The following is a 12,098-nucleotide window of genomic DNA, read 5'->3' as shown; positions in this document are numbered from 1 at the left end:
GGACATACAGCCATTGTCTGGACTGAACATCTGGGGACATAGCGAACAAAGCTACCCTTACCTGGGATACATTACAGTCGACTTGAAATTCCCACAAACTGTAGCAGGTGATGAGATGGAGGTGCCTGTAATTGCCTTGTTATGTCCTGAGCCAGAAGTGCATCTTATTGTGGGCACAAACTCACACCTGTTCAACACCTTAGCCCAACCAGGTGGCATAGATTATCATCAGACAGTAACCATACACCCTATGTGCCTAGCGGCTTATCGTAAGAAGGAAACAGAGGTAGCTAGCAAGGCAAATGTAGTAGATTTCAACAGTCTACAGCTTTTTTTGTTTTGAGGGAATGGAAGCTGACCCATCAGAGCTGGAGATGTTGACTGAAGAAATGCTGAAAAGGAAAAAAGTGATCTCGCTAGAATATTAGGACTTAGGATTGGCCAGAGGAGTCTGCCATAAGATCCCACTCACTGACAAGAAACCCTCTTGGGAAAGGGCCAGGCGACTAGCCCCTGCTGATCTGTATGATGTGAGAAGCCATTTAAAGAGTTTGTTAAAAAATGATGTGATAGAGAAAACATAGAGTCCCTACTTTTCCCCTATAGTGGTAGCTAGAAAGAAGAGTGGCGACATACGGATGTGTTGACTATAGGACTCTGAACAAAAGAATGGTGGCCGGTCAGTATAGTGCGCAGTATAGATGAGGCACTAGATTGTCTGCAAAGGAGCAAATTGTTCTCTGTATTGGACCTGAGAAGTGGGTATTAATAGAGCCCCAATGAGTTCCAAAGATGCAGAAAAGACCACGTTCATATGCCCACAGTGATTCTTCCAATTCAAGCAAATGTCACAAGGGGTGTCAGGGGCACCAGCCATGTTTTCAGAGGTGCATTGTTGAAACAGCGGGAGACATGAACTTCCGTGAATTGATTGTATACCAAGACAATCTGATTGTTTTCAGAAAGATGTTAAGAGAGCACAATGAAAGACTGCTTAAAGTCCTCGATCATCTGAGAAACAGAGGACTGAACTATCATTTAATAAATGTAAGCTGTTCCAGAAACAAGAGAAGTATGTGTGGCCCATTGTCAACAGGCTGAGGGGCCTGTATGGGGCATGTGGGGAGGTTGAGGGGCCTGTATGGGGCATGTGGGGAGGCTGAGGGGCCTATAAGGGGCATGTGGGGAGTCTGAGGGGTATGTATGGGGCATGTGGGGAGGCCGAGAGACCTGTATGGGGCATGTAGTAAGGCTGAGGGGCCTGTATGGGGCATGTGGGGAGTGGCATTTTCAAGAATATGAGATGGGGTGGCACTGGTCATCCCCAGAGGAGGAGAATAGATTGCAAAGAGAAATACTTGCGATATTCTCGGGGAGGGGCACAACTCCAAGGGCCATTTAACAAAGGAGCCACTAGACAATGAAGACTTAAATGGAGGGGGCTGGTGAAGAAGTGAGGAGGTCACAGATAAAGCCAGGATGCCCAATTCTGATTAAATTTATCGTCCTTATCATGTAAATAATAGCTGATCTGTTTCATCCGGGCAATAAACCAGAGAGAAACCCACCTGTAATAGGAGATCTCCAACAAATCGGACACCAGAAGCAAACTAGACACTAGAGACAGCCGAGGAGTGCCCAGGAGGAAAGGAAGGATTTCTCCAGATGGGCAGGATAGGAGGGGAGGAAGGCGAGCTAAGAAGGACAGGGTGGAGCAATGGTCTGTAAGGGGTGATCAAGATTGCATTGGAAGGCATCATATGCTGGAAAGGAACGGGAGCTTGAGGTAGATGGATTCAATGTCAACCCACGACAGAGTAGCCGGGGGAGCAAAGAAGGCTACAATTTGGCTCAAGTGAGCAGCCCAATAGCATATGATTTTTTTGGTATCAAAAAGTTTTTATATGGTTTATGTGTGCCCTATTTAAGTTAAAATTTTTGTTTTGCTTTCCCTTCTTCAGCCCATCTCTGGTCTGTACATCAGATATTGGTTTCTTACCCCTCTACATCCAAACTAATTTTTGCCCTCAATTTTCATAAATATCATTTTTGCTTTTCCATCTTCAACCCATCTCTGATGTGCAGAGATGGGTTCCATAGCCCGAAAACATATAGACCAAAAGCAGTGCTTATCCATATATACTGTATTTTGCACTATATATGTTGTTTGTGTAGTTTGTAATATGTTTAGTTTCTATTTTAATTTAAAAAATTAAAACAGACTATTTCTTTTACCAACCTTCATATACTGTCCATGCAGAACTTATACAATAGTCTCACCGGTCTCAGGTATGATCAAACACAGAGCTTGAGTGAAATTGCATTGCTGTATTTGAGATCAGCCGGTGTCCTTCCTGTGGGCAAAAAATCTCAGGGTAGCAACCAGTCTCTGCTCTGCAGATATGGGTCTCGTTAAATGGGTGTCCTCCTTCTGGATGAGTGAGATGACCAGATGGAACAGCTCCTAGAATGTGTGGGGTCTTTCATTCCTGACGTCATTGTCAGACGCCGTCCCCGCTGATTCCCTGTCAGTCGGGGAACGGACGTCTGACCCTCCGTGGCGGCATCGACTTCCGCCTCCTGGGATTGATGTCGGGCGCATGCGCTCTGCCTTCGTCCCGTTGCTAGGCAACGGGACGCTTCTGCTGCCGATCAGCGCCGCCTCCTGAGCTCTCTTATCAGCGGCTTTCCCCCATTATTTAAACCTAGCTTTGGCGCCATTAGGGTGCCAGAGTAACAGGTTATCAGCCTGTGTTCCTGGTTTGTGCTTTAGTGCTCCTGTGTGCTTCATCCGTTCCTGCTCTTCGTTGTGACCCGGCTTGGCGACTATTCTGTATCTACATGACCCATATTGTACTGTGACCTCGGCTTGGCGACTATTCTGCTATCTACGTGACCCATATTGTACTGTGACCTTGGCTTGGCGACTACTCTTTGGATTTCCCTTGGCACCGTATATCCCGTTTGGAGTGACCCGGACCGTCTGACTCTTCTACACTACACCGGCAACTAGCAAGTAGGACCGCGACCTGCGTACCCTGTGCAGCGAAGTCCAAATCTCCTTGCGGGGGTCCCTGGCGAATACCAGGGGTACGTTAGACTCCGCACCTACCAGTTCAGTAGTGCTAATTCCGGTTAGTGTTCTGCTCCATTGTACTCTCCAGAAGGCCTCGGGCCTGACAGTCATCTAGGTTGTTGTCCCATATCTCCTGTTGTAGGGGCATATGGAAAAAAGAGTCTCTCCTCTGGAACCACTCTATGGTCCAACAAGTCTGATTCTTTCTTCTTCTTTCCCCTAGTTTGTCCCTTAGTAGTCTGTCAACTCTACATCTCCTCTTCTGATCCCCCCCAAATTCCTCTCTCATGTATCTGACTGTCTTTCTGCCATCTCCTCCTTGATGTCCTCTCATTTTCTTAAAATCAACATTGCCAAAAGGAAACTCATTGTCTTCCCTCCTTCTAAATCTTCATCCCACCTTGATCTCTCGATCACTGTTCACAACACCCCCATCTCTTCTGTAACCCAACTGCATTGCCTGGGTGTCACCCTTGACTCCTCCCTTTCTTTTGCCCCCCCCACATTCAATCTTGTGCTCATTCTTGTCGCTTCCAACTGTGCACCATCGCCCGCATCCGGCCCTTCCTATCTCAGGATGCCACCAAAACCATTATCCCAGCACTCTTCATCTCCCGTATGGATTACTGCAATTTTCTCCTCACCAGCTTCCCCCACTCTTACCTCTCCCCCCCCCTTTTGTTCTATACTCAACTGGCTCCCCTTCCCCTACAGAATCCTTTTCAAACTCACTCCCAACTACAAGGCCCTTTCACTCTGCACTGCCCCTTATATTTCCATCCTCCTCTCCATTCACACTCACTCCCTCTCCCTGCGATCAGCCAATGACCGCCACCTCTCCTCCTTCGCTGATCATCTCTTCCCATGCCAGAATGGAACAACCTCACATGTTCCATCCGACTGCCCCCTAATCTGTCCTCCTTCAAATGAGCACTTAAAACTCATCTGTTCCTCAAAGCCTACCAGACATCCACCTAACCTCTTCATGCTTGATCTCCTCTCTCTTCCCCTGTCACTGTACTTGCTCCTCTTGCACATGATCCCCTCCACTGACTCCCTTGCGTTTGCAGTCTGTTTCCCCTCCCTTTAGTATGTAAGTTCTTACTAGCAGGGCCCTCTTTCCTCCTGTCTCTATACCACTTCTTCTCCTCCAACTTTACTGTACTAGCTATGCTTGGAGCTATTGGAGTCTTGGTTTTATTTGTTTATTGTTTTGTACGGTCTTGGCCTGTAAGCTCAACTGTTTGTACTCTGTACGGCACTGCAGAAATATTGTGGTTCCTTATAAATAAAGGTTAATAATAATAAAAATAATAATAATAATTTTGCTAGCAATGTGGATGAACACATTTCCGTGGATCAATATTTAACGTTTTGAAATCACTAAGGTTTGAATTTGATTATACATAACCTTTGAGTCAGCTGGCCACTGGCTAATTAGATGCTTTGAAGTTATCAGACATATTTAAATATTTGTGAATTAGAGTTATGTTTGCTCCGATCCATATTTGCACAAGTGCCTGTGTTATTTGGAAAATATGGATAAATAATTTATAGACTATATGAGCTCCTATGGAAATTGATGACCATGTTGTTTAATAAAATTATTTAAATTAATATTCACAAATCTCTACATAATTTTGTTCTAGCGCAGTTGCACCATTTTCTTGTTGTTTACATTTTGTGATAGAGGAGTACAGATCCCCAGCAACTGATTGCCTTGCACTGTAATCATACTCACGCTGAAAACTTTTTTGGTTGGAGATTATTTAGAGATTATCTGAATTAGTGCACTGACAGCCAGAGGATTGTTTTTAGTAGGGTATCTAGTTAAATTAATATAGCCTCAAAATTGAAAAATCAAAACTTTATTGTTAACTCATTAAAATCCTTTGAAATTAGTGAAACAGCAAAATATTAAAATATATATTATAGTGCTCAGTGATTGTAACACCTGTGGATGATTTACTGTCTAATATGCACATGTAATCTCAAATACATAAGGACCAACAGACCTTTAAAAAAAGAGTACTAGAACATGAGGGCATTATTTGCAATACGGAACCATTTATTATTTGCAAATGTGTATAGGTGGGCTGCATATATTAATTGAAGGCTCTTATTTGAAAGTGGATTTATCATTTAAATTTATGCTGTACAACTAATTTGGATTGGATTTTTGGGATTATAAAGGATGACTTTTTTCCTATGCACATATGACTAATACATAACTATTAACCCAAGTAAATATAGATCTAGCTGATTTCAAGTTCCATTGAGACAAGTAATCTGTTCAGATTTTAGGGTGCTCCCAAATGTCAACAAATGGGATGTGTGAACTTTGTTTCATATACAGATTATTTATATACCACATTCTGTCTGCATCAATTTAATAGAAGCCTAACCTCATTACTCTGTTCTGCTGGAGTGCTGCTCTTTCTACTCATTCTGTTGCCCCCAGCATGCCTCATTCTTTTCCTCCCATCCTGACACTACTGCCCCTTTCTCATACAGCTTTGTTCTCACTAATATGACATGATCGCACAGGTCTCTGCCTCCCACAAGAGCAGAATACTCATCACCTGAAATAGTCTGTGCTGCTGTAAACATTCTGATGATCTGATTGGATACAGGTTGCCCAACCACAGCCCACTTGAAAGACAAATGATTAAACAGGAGATAAATACAGGTGCTCAGGCCTGTGTCAAACACACCTGAACACTGTGTTCTCCTTTTTTATCCAAATAATAGGTAAATTAAATCTATTAAGACATGTCCCCAAGAAATAAATAGTCTGGAGATTCACATTCACAGATTTCCATGTAAAGATTTATTTTGTGCTTATTAAATTACTTTTTCGGATGTTATGCATAGTATGTGGGAAGACAGGAAATGAAAACATTGTGTTCAGGATACAAACCTGCTCAGGGAGATTCCACTGGCAAATAAAAATCAAAACTATGACCCATCCAAAGGATGACTGAAAACAATGGCAACGTAGCAGGTTTCTAGCACTTATTATGCATGGTACAGGTAGGAAGTAGGAATTTGTGTATGACACATGAAGTTATAGTAATACCATCAGTAATCCAAGTCCTAAGGTATTAAATATTTTAAATGATGATAACAGCGGCTTGATTGATAATTGTCTTCCATCTCCAAGTTTAATTGTTTTGTGTAATCAGCGGAGAGCATATGTTAGTCAGTAACAGAGAAACAATTCTATTTGTTATGTTAGTTGCTGAGTATGGGCAATGCTCACTGAATACTTTATAAACCATTCCTATGATTTCTACTTCACTACCAAGCTTTTTGTACACACGATTTGCAGACCATTGTTTTAGACCTCGTTGGAGGATGTAACTGACAAGGACAATATGGCTGCTGATAATCCACTGACATAATTATTACTAATCTGCAGCGAGAATGTGTGAACAAGTTTTAGGGCTAGATTTACTAAACTGCGGATTCGAAAAAGTGGGGATGTTGCCTATAGCAACCAATCACATTCTAGCTGTCATTTTGTAGAAGGTACTAAATAAATGAAAGCTAGAATCTGATTGGTTGCTATAAGCAACATCCCCACTTTTTCAAACCCGCAGCTTAGTAAATCTAGCTCTTAGTCTATTTTATAAAAAAACTATTTGTGTTAATCTTCTGTTTTGTATGATACTTTCACTTTAATGTAATATGCCTAACACCACAGTGCAATCCACCCATTTCCTCTCATGACAATTATGTAAAGGAATCTGTTTTGTATTAATCCAACCTGCACTAATGTTCTGGCTAAAAACGGTTAATGGCAGTAACAATGGCTGTATTCCAGAACACAGTGATATATGACAAAGAAAAAAAAAACTAAAACATAACCCTGGGATGAACCAAAACAAGCACCTCCGGAATACACTGGGTTAACTGGCTAACTTCCTGCTTTTCATCAATGGGACTCTCAGAGGTAGTGAAGCTGAAGAAAGAGGTGGGAGTCAAGAGGACCCCAGCCAGATGGTGAAAAAATCACTCTGTCCCTTGGCACAGCTCTTCTACACATGGTTTTCATAAGTGCAAATAGATCCCAGAAACTTCCTGGACAGATTTTTATTCTTGAAATCAATGCTCTTGACTCCTCTTCTGTGGAATTTATTTTTTTATATCATTATTTCACAAGAGGGTGAATTGTGCAACCTTGTTGACAAAGGGATGTTAGGGCGTATATTTTTATCCACAGTCTGGGCTAGTGCAGCCTCATCTCTGAACGAGGAAAACACAGAGGTTCTCGGCTTAGAAGTTAGGTGATAGGAGGGGGCTTTGTGGTGATACCTGAGCAGTGACAAGTACATAGATAGGACAAGAAGGATTGGCCATCAAACAGCTGGACAATAATAAGTGGACATGAAATGCATCAGGACAGAATGTTCTATACTGGAGAGCACCGGGCAAGCGATTATTGGCTGCAAATGTGTTTTTAGCAGATTGCACTAGTCTAGAGGAAGCAAGGAGTTTATCTCTGTTTATATCCAGATGTCTGGGGTGCCATGTCTTCTATAAGAACATAATGGAGAGCCTTGGCCTTGGTATTTATTCAGTCTCTGATCAGTTTTATCAATTATATTTTACCATAAAAGAAAATTGTAACTTGAAAGGCTTTATTTGATTTCTTCTGCTCTACAGGGGGAAGAGCTTTGGAAAATGCTACAGGATGTACAGAAGACGGAACAGCTGGTGCTCACCTGTCAAACATTCATTTCACAAGGTAACTTGGTTACTACGTCTAGGACCAATGTAGGCAATCCCTACAGCTATTGTGGGACAACAAGTCCTGAGACTGGACCTACAAGCGCTATGGCTTGCAGCGCATGCTGGAACTTGTAGTTCTACAACAGCTGAAAACCCCAGATTCCTTGAGCCTCTTCTGGCTAAACTAATAGCAAACAACTTTATTTGTTTATTTTAATTAGTCCATTAATTTATTACATTTTGTAATTTAAATAAAAATATATATTTTTTCTAATTGACAATCTCACATCATACCATCACCTTCTTGCCCATATCTCCCCAAAAATGATTTATGGTACTAGAAGAGAATTTGCTTGTTGCTGTTTCAGTAGCATTCCAGGACCCCATGAATGTATGTGCAAATATGGCAGCAATGAGTAAGTAGCTCACATGTGACATTTTCTGATAGATGGATACTATAAAATAGTAACATGAAATAAAGAAATGAAGACATATTGAAAGACTGTACCAGTATCTATGTAAATGTGTGTTAATATAGGAGCATTAGAGTACAATCAAGCCATAAAGCATATTTTTGTACATGTACACGAGTCCATTTTACATTACACTGTTTAGAAACATGAATATATAATGATGTGTTTAATATATGATGTAATATGGAAATATAATGATGGATTGAAATAAGTATATTGTATATAAAGAATATTAGAGAGTCTCTAGAAATGTAGATATTGTCTGGCATGTGATAATCTAACTCCTATATAGAATTTTTTGTTCCTCCAGAATTACTGGGATAAGAAAATATATTTTGTATATTTAAATTGACTTATTTCCTCATCTTAAATTTTACTGGTTAAACAGAACAAAAAATGCTATCTGTATATCATGCCCCCCAGAAACACTATATTTAGTTACAGGATGTACTCTTACGCCACCCCCCACTCCCCCTTCTCCTATGCTGACAGCCTATCCTGAGTATCGGTGATATTCTATGAAAATGACAGGAAGAAGGAGATAGATGCAGCAGGTCATCTAGTAGATCGAAAAAAGCAGCTGTACTTTTGGGATTAATTAAAAGGTAAAACATGTTTTCTGCGCATTAACACAAAACTAGATAAATACTTTTATTTTTTAAATATGATAGTTTGGTTTTATGTATACAGTGGATATAAGGTGGACACACCTTTATGGAAATTGCAGGTGTTTGGAATGTAAAGCATGAAATTAATATTAATCATGTCAGACCTTTGTCCACCTTTAATTTACCTTACAGCCAACAAAATTCAAGTAGAAAAACAAATAGACAATTTTAGGAGGAAGAAGTGAAAATTAAAAACCCTGGTTGCACACACCTAAACTGTATGTGGAAGCACCTATGCCCTTTATTATAGCAATGTTTTATTATAGCAATGAGTCTTTTTGAATAAGGGTCTGTCAAAAATGCAAGGTCCATCAAACTGTGAGGATCACCTGTGCACAGCCCTCTTGAGGTCATCCCACAGGGTTGAGGTCTGGTCTCTGAATGGGCCGTTCCAAGACTTGATCTTCCTTTTCTGGAGCCATTCCTTGGTTGGATGTGTGGTTTGGATTGTTATCATGTTGAAAGGTGAAATTTTTATTCATCTTCAGCTTTCTGACAGAGGCCAGCGGATTTTGGAGCTATATATTATTCCCTCTATCCGGACTAGAGCACCTGACCCAGCTGCAGAGAGGCAGCCCCAACGCATAGTGTTGCCTTCACCATGCTTCAGGGTAGGTACGGTGTCTTTAGATGATGAGCTGTGTTGTCTTTTAGAATTATGATCAAAAAGCTTGTCCTTGGTCTCATCAGACCATACAATGTTTTGATTAGATTGAATGATGGCTTGTTTCCTTGCCCTGCCATTTACTATGGAGGGACGTCATGATCTAGGCAATGTCCCTGTTGTGCCACATTTTCTCGACTTATTGACAGTCTTCACGGTGTTCATGGTACATGTAATGGCTTTGAAAAATATGTATAGCCCTTTCCTGATTGGTACATTTCAAGAGATCACCTAGATGTAATGAAAGCTCCAATCCCTGGCTATTCCAGTAGGATGTAGCTAAGAAAACTGCTGGGAAATCCTACAGGAACATCTGATCTTTAATTGGGATTAATCACAATCACTTTCATTGCTGGCAGGTGTATGCTAATTACCTTTGAGCATGATTTGTGAATGTGATTGGCTATCTCTGAACACAGCCACAGCCCCATTATGAAAGGGTGTGCACACTTATGCACTTATATTTTATTTTCACGTATTTTCCTAAAGATTGTTTATTTCATTTGAATTTTGATGATTGCAAGATCACGTTAAAGGTGGAAAAAGGTCTTATTTCAGGCTTTGCATCACAAACATCTGCAATTTCAATAATGTGTGTAGACTATTTAAATCCACTGTAGATGACAAGTCCACATTAAAACAATTGTTGTTGCTGGTTTCTGCGATAATCAACCTTTAAGAAAGAATAATGGATATTTACAGATACCATGTATCCATCTTCCCTATCTGTCTGCTTTATCCATTTTGTTTTCTTAGATGCATTTTGTTAAGAAGCTGCAAATTTACAAACCTGTAAGTGAGTTTTCAATGAAGGTAACACAAAGGGGTCATTTCTACACTAGCAGAAGGCATCTGAATTAGTGGCCACATTTCCAACTATGGGGCTCATGTAGAGTTGGATGCAATTTCTATCTGAAACGTATATGTAAAATGTATACAAAATAAAGACAACATCTTACACGGCTATGTTGTGCCAGGCGCATCTCAGCTGATCGTCATCATTATCAGTTTGTAAGTTACATCGGTGATCGAGCACCCACAAGTTTCCCATCTCCTGTTAGGTGCATATGTGTCTCAGTCTACATAAGTCACAATTGCTCCAACACACCCTTACACAACCTTATCAGTCATAATCGCAAGATGCGAATCAGCCTACATATGACATCAACTGCAGCTAGTACACAGAAGTAAGACGAGTATTATACGTAGCATTTGCATCCAACTGTACATGAGCCCTTGTGTATGTATAATTTGCCCAGCACAAAGTAGGGCCAATATGGTCAGTGTGGCTGAAAAAAAGTTCTGGTTAGCAAACACCCAGCAGTAGATTATCTGTTTGCAACTAACAGCAAAAACAGTGCACAGTGTTACACTGCAAATAGCGAGTCTATTTATTGCAAAGCATACTAATATTGCCCATGATACAGACAACGGCCAGCATAGAGTACATCCCCAGTGCCCAGCATATTGTAGTTATCAGCGCTAACACACTGTACTAACCGGGGTTCAATACATTTTATGCACCAGTTCCGCGTTATATTGTATCCAGTATTGCTCATTGTCCCCACCAGTATCCAAAGTATAGCAATCTACAGTACAGATCACATTGTAGCCAACTCCCCCAAATACCAACAATAGTAGCTCCGATTTCTTAAGATATTGCACCTACTAGTGCCCTGTATGCCACATCCAGCAGGTGATTAGGTGAGGTACGCCAGTGTCTAGATGTAGGGGGTAATGGTGCATACCTAAATGTCTGTTGGTTGTGAGGGTTCGTGTGAAATGATTTGAAAAGTCTTTGGTGGCCTGCACTAAGCACAGTGTGTGGATACACTAGATCATCGGGTTGGGATAAAGGAATGATTACAGAGAACATTGTCAGAGAGCATTGATTCATAGCTACAGGCATGAACTAAAGTCCTGATGCAGATACCTGGTAGCTGCTTGTTAAGAGCAGAACAATGGGCAAAGCTATAGCTTTGATTTTTCAAATGTTTTCCCCACTCTTTCACTGTGCAATACCAATACCAACCGCTTAATTTTAATGAAACAATTCAAATATTACACTATTAGTTTCACAACAAGGCACCTTTGAAAATATGCTATTAACACATAAGTAAAGAAAGACCTAGAATAATTGTGCATGCATTGTGCTGTCTGCTAAATATAAGAGAGCCTACAATTTATCATATTATCTTTGACTTTTTCATTTCAGTAGTAACCCTTCAGATGCGTTGTTTGCAAGTAATGTGATTTCTTCCACTTAGAATGTAAGATCTCTAATGAGCAGGGTCCTCCATACCCTTTGTTTTCATGTCTGTATTTATTTGGTCTACCTTGTATGTACCTGTTTTATGTATGTACTGTTTTCCCTACTGTACGGCGCTGCGGAGCACTGTGGCACCTTACAAATCTACGATAATAATAATAATAATTTGCTCCCTGTACCAGCATAGACAAAGAAGTAGAGTGAGGTTATCATT

At 40.7% G+C, this 12,098-nt stretch overlaps 1 long non-coding RNA gene across 1 annotated transcript; it reads right to left on the bottom strand.

Annotated features, from left to right (window-relative positions):
• Positions 1-5,883: 5,883 nt before the first annotated feature.
• On the bottom strand, positions 5,884-9,825 carry LOC142139242 (uncharacterized). Its single transcript, XR_012688180.1, has 2 exons — positions 9,116-9,825; positions 5,884-9,055 (listed from the first exon to the last, which is right to left on the bottom strand). It is a non-coding gene; the product is annotated as an uncharacterized LOC142139242 (long non-coding RNA).
• Positions 9,826-12,098: the final 2,273 nt, after the last annotated feature.

This window comes from Mixophyes fleayi, chromosome 2, assembly GCF_038048845.1.
Source record: "Mixophyes fleayi isolate aMixFle1 chromosome 2, aMixFle1.hap1, whole genome shotgun sequence".
In the NCBI taxonomy this organism is placed as follows: Eukaryota; Metazoa; Chordata; class Amphibia; order Anura; family Limnodynastidae; genus Mixophyes; species Mixophyes fleayi.
This window is presented reverse-complemented; position numbering and strand designations above follow the sequence as displayed.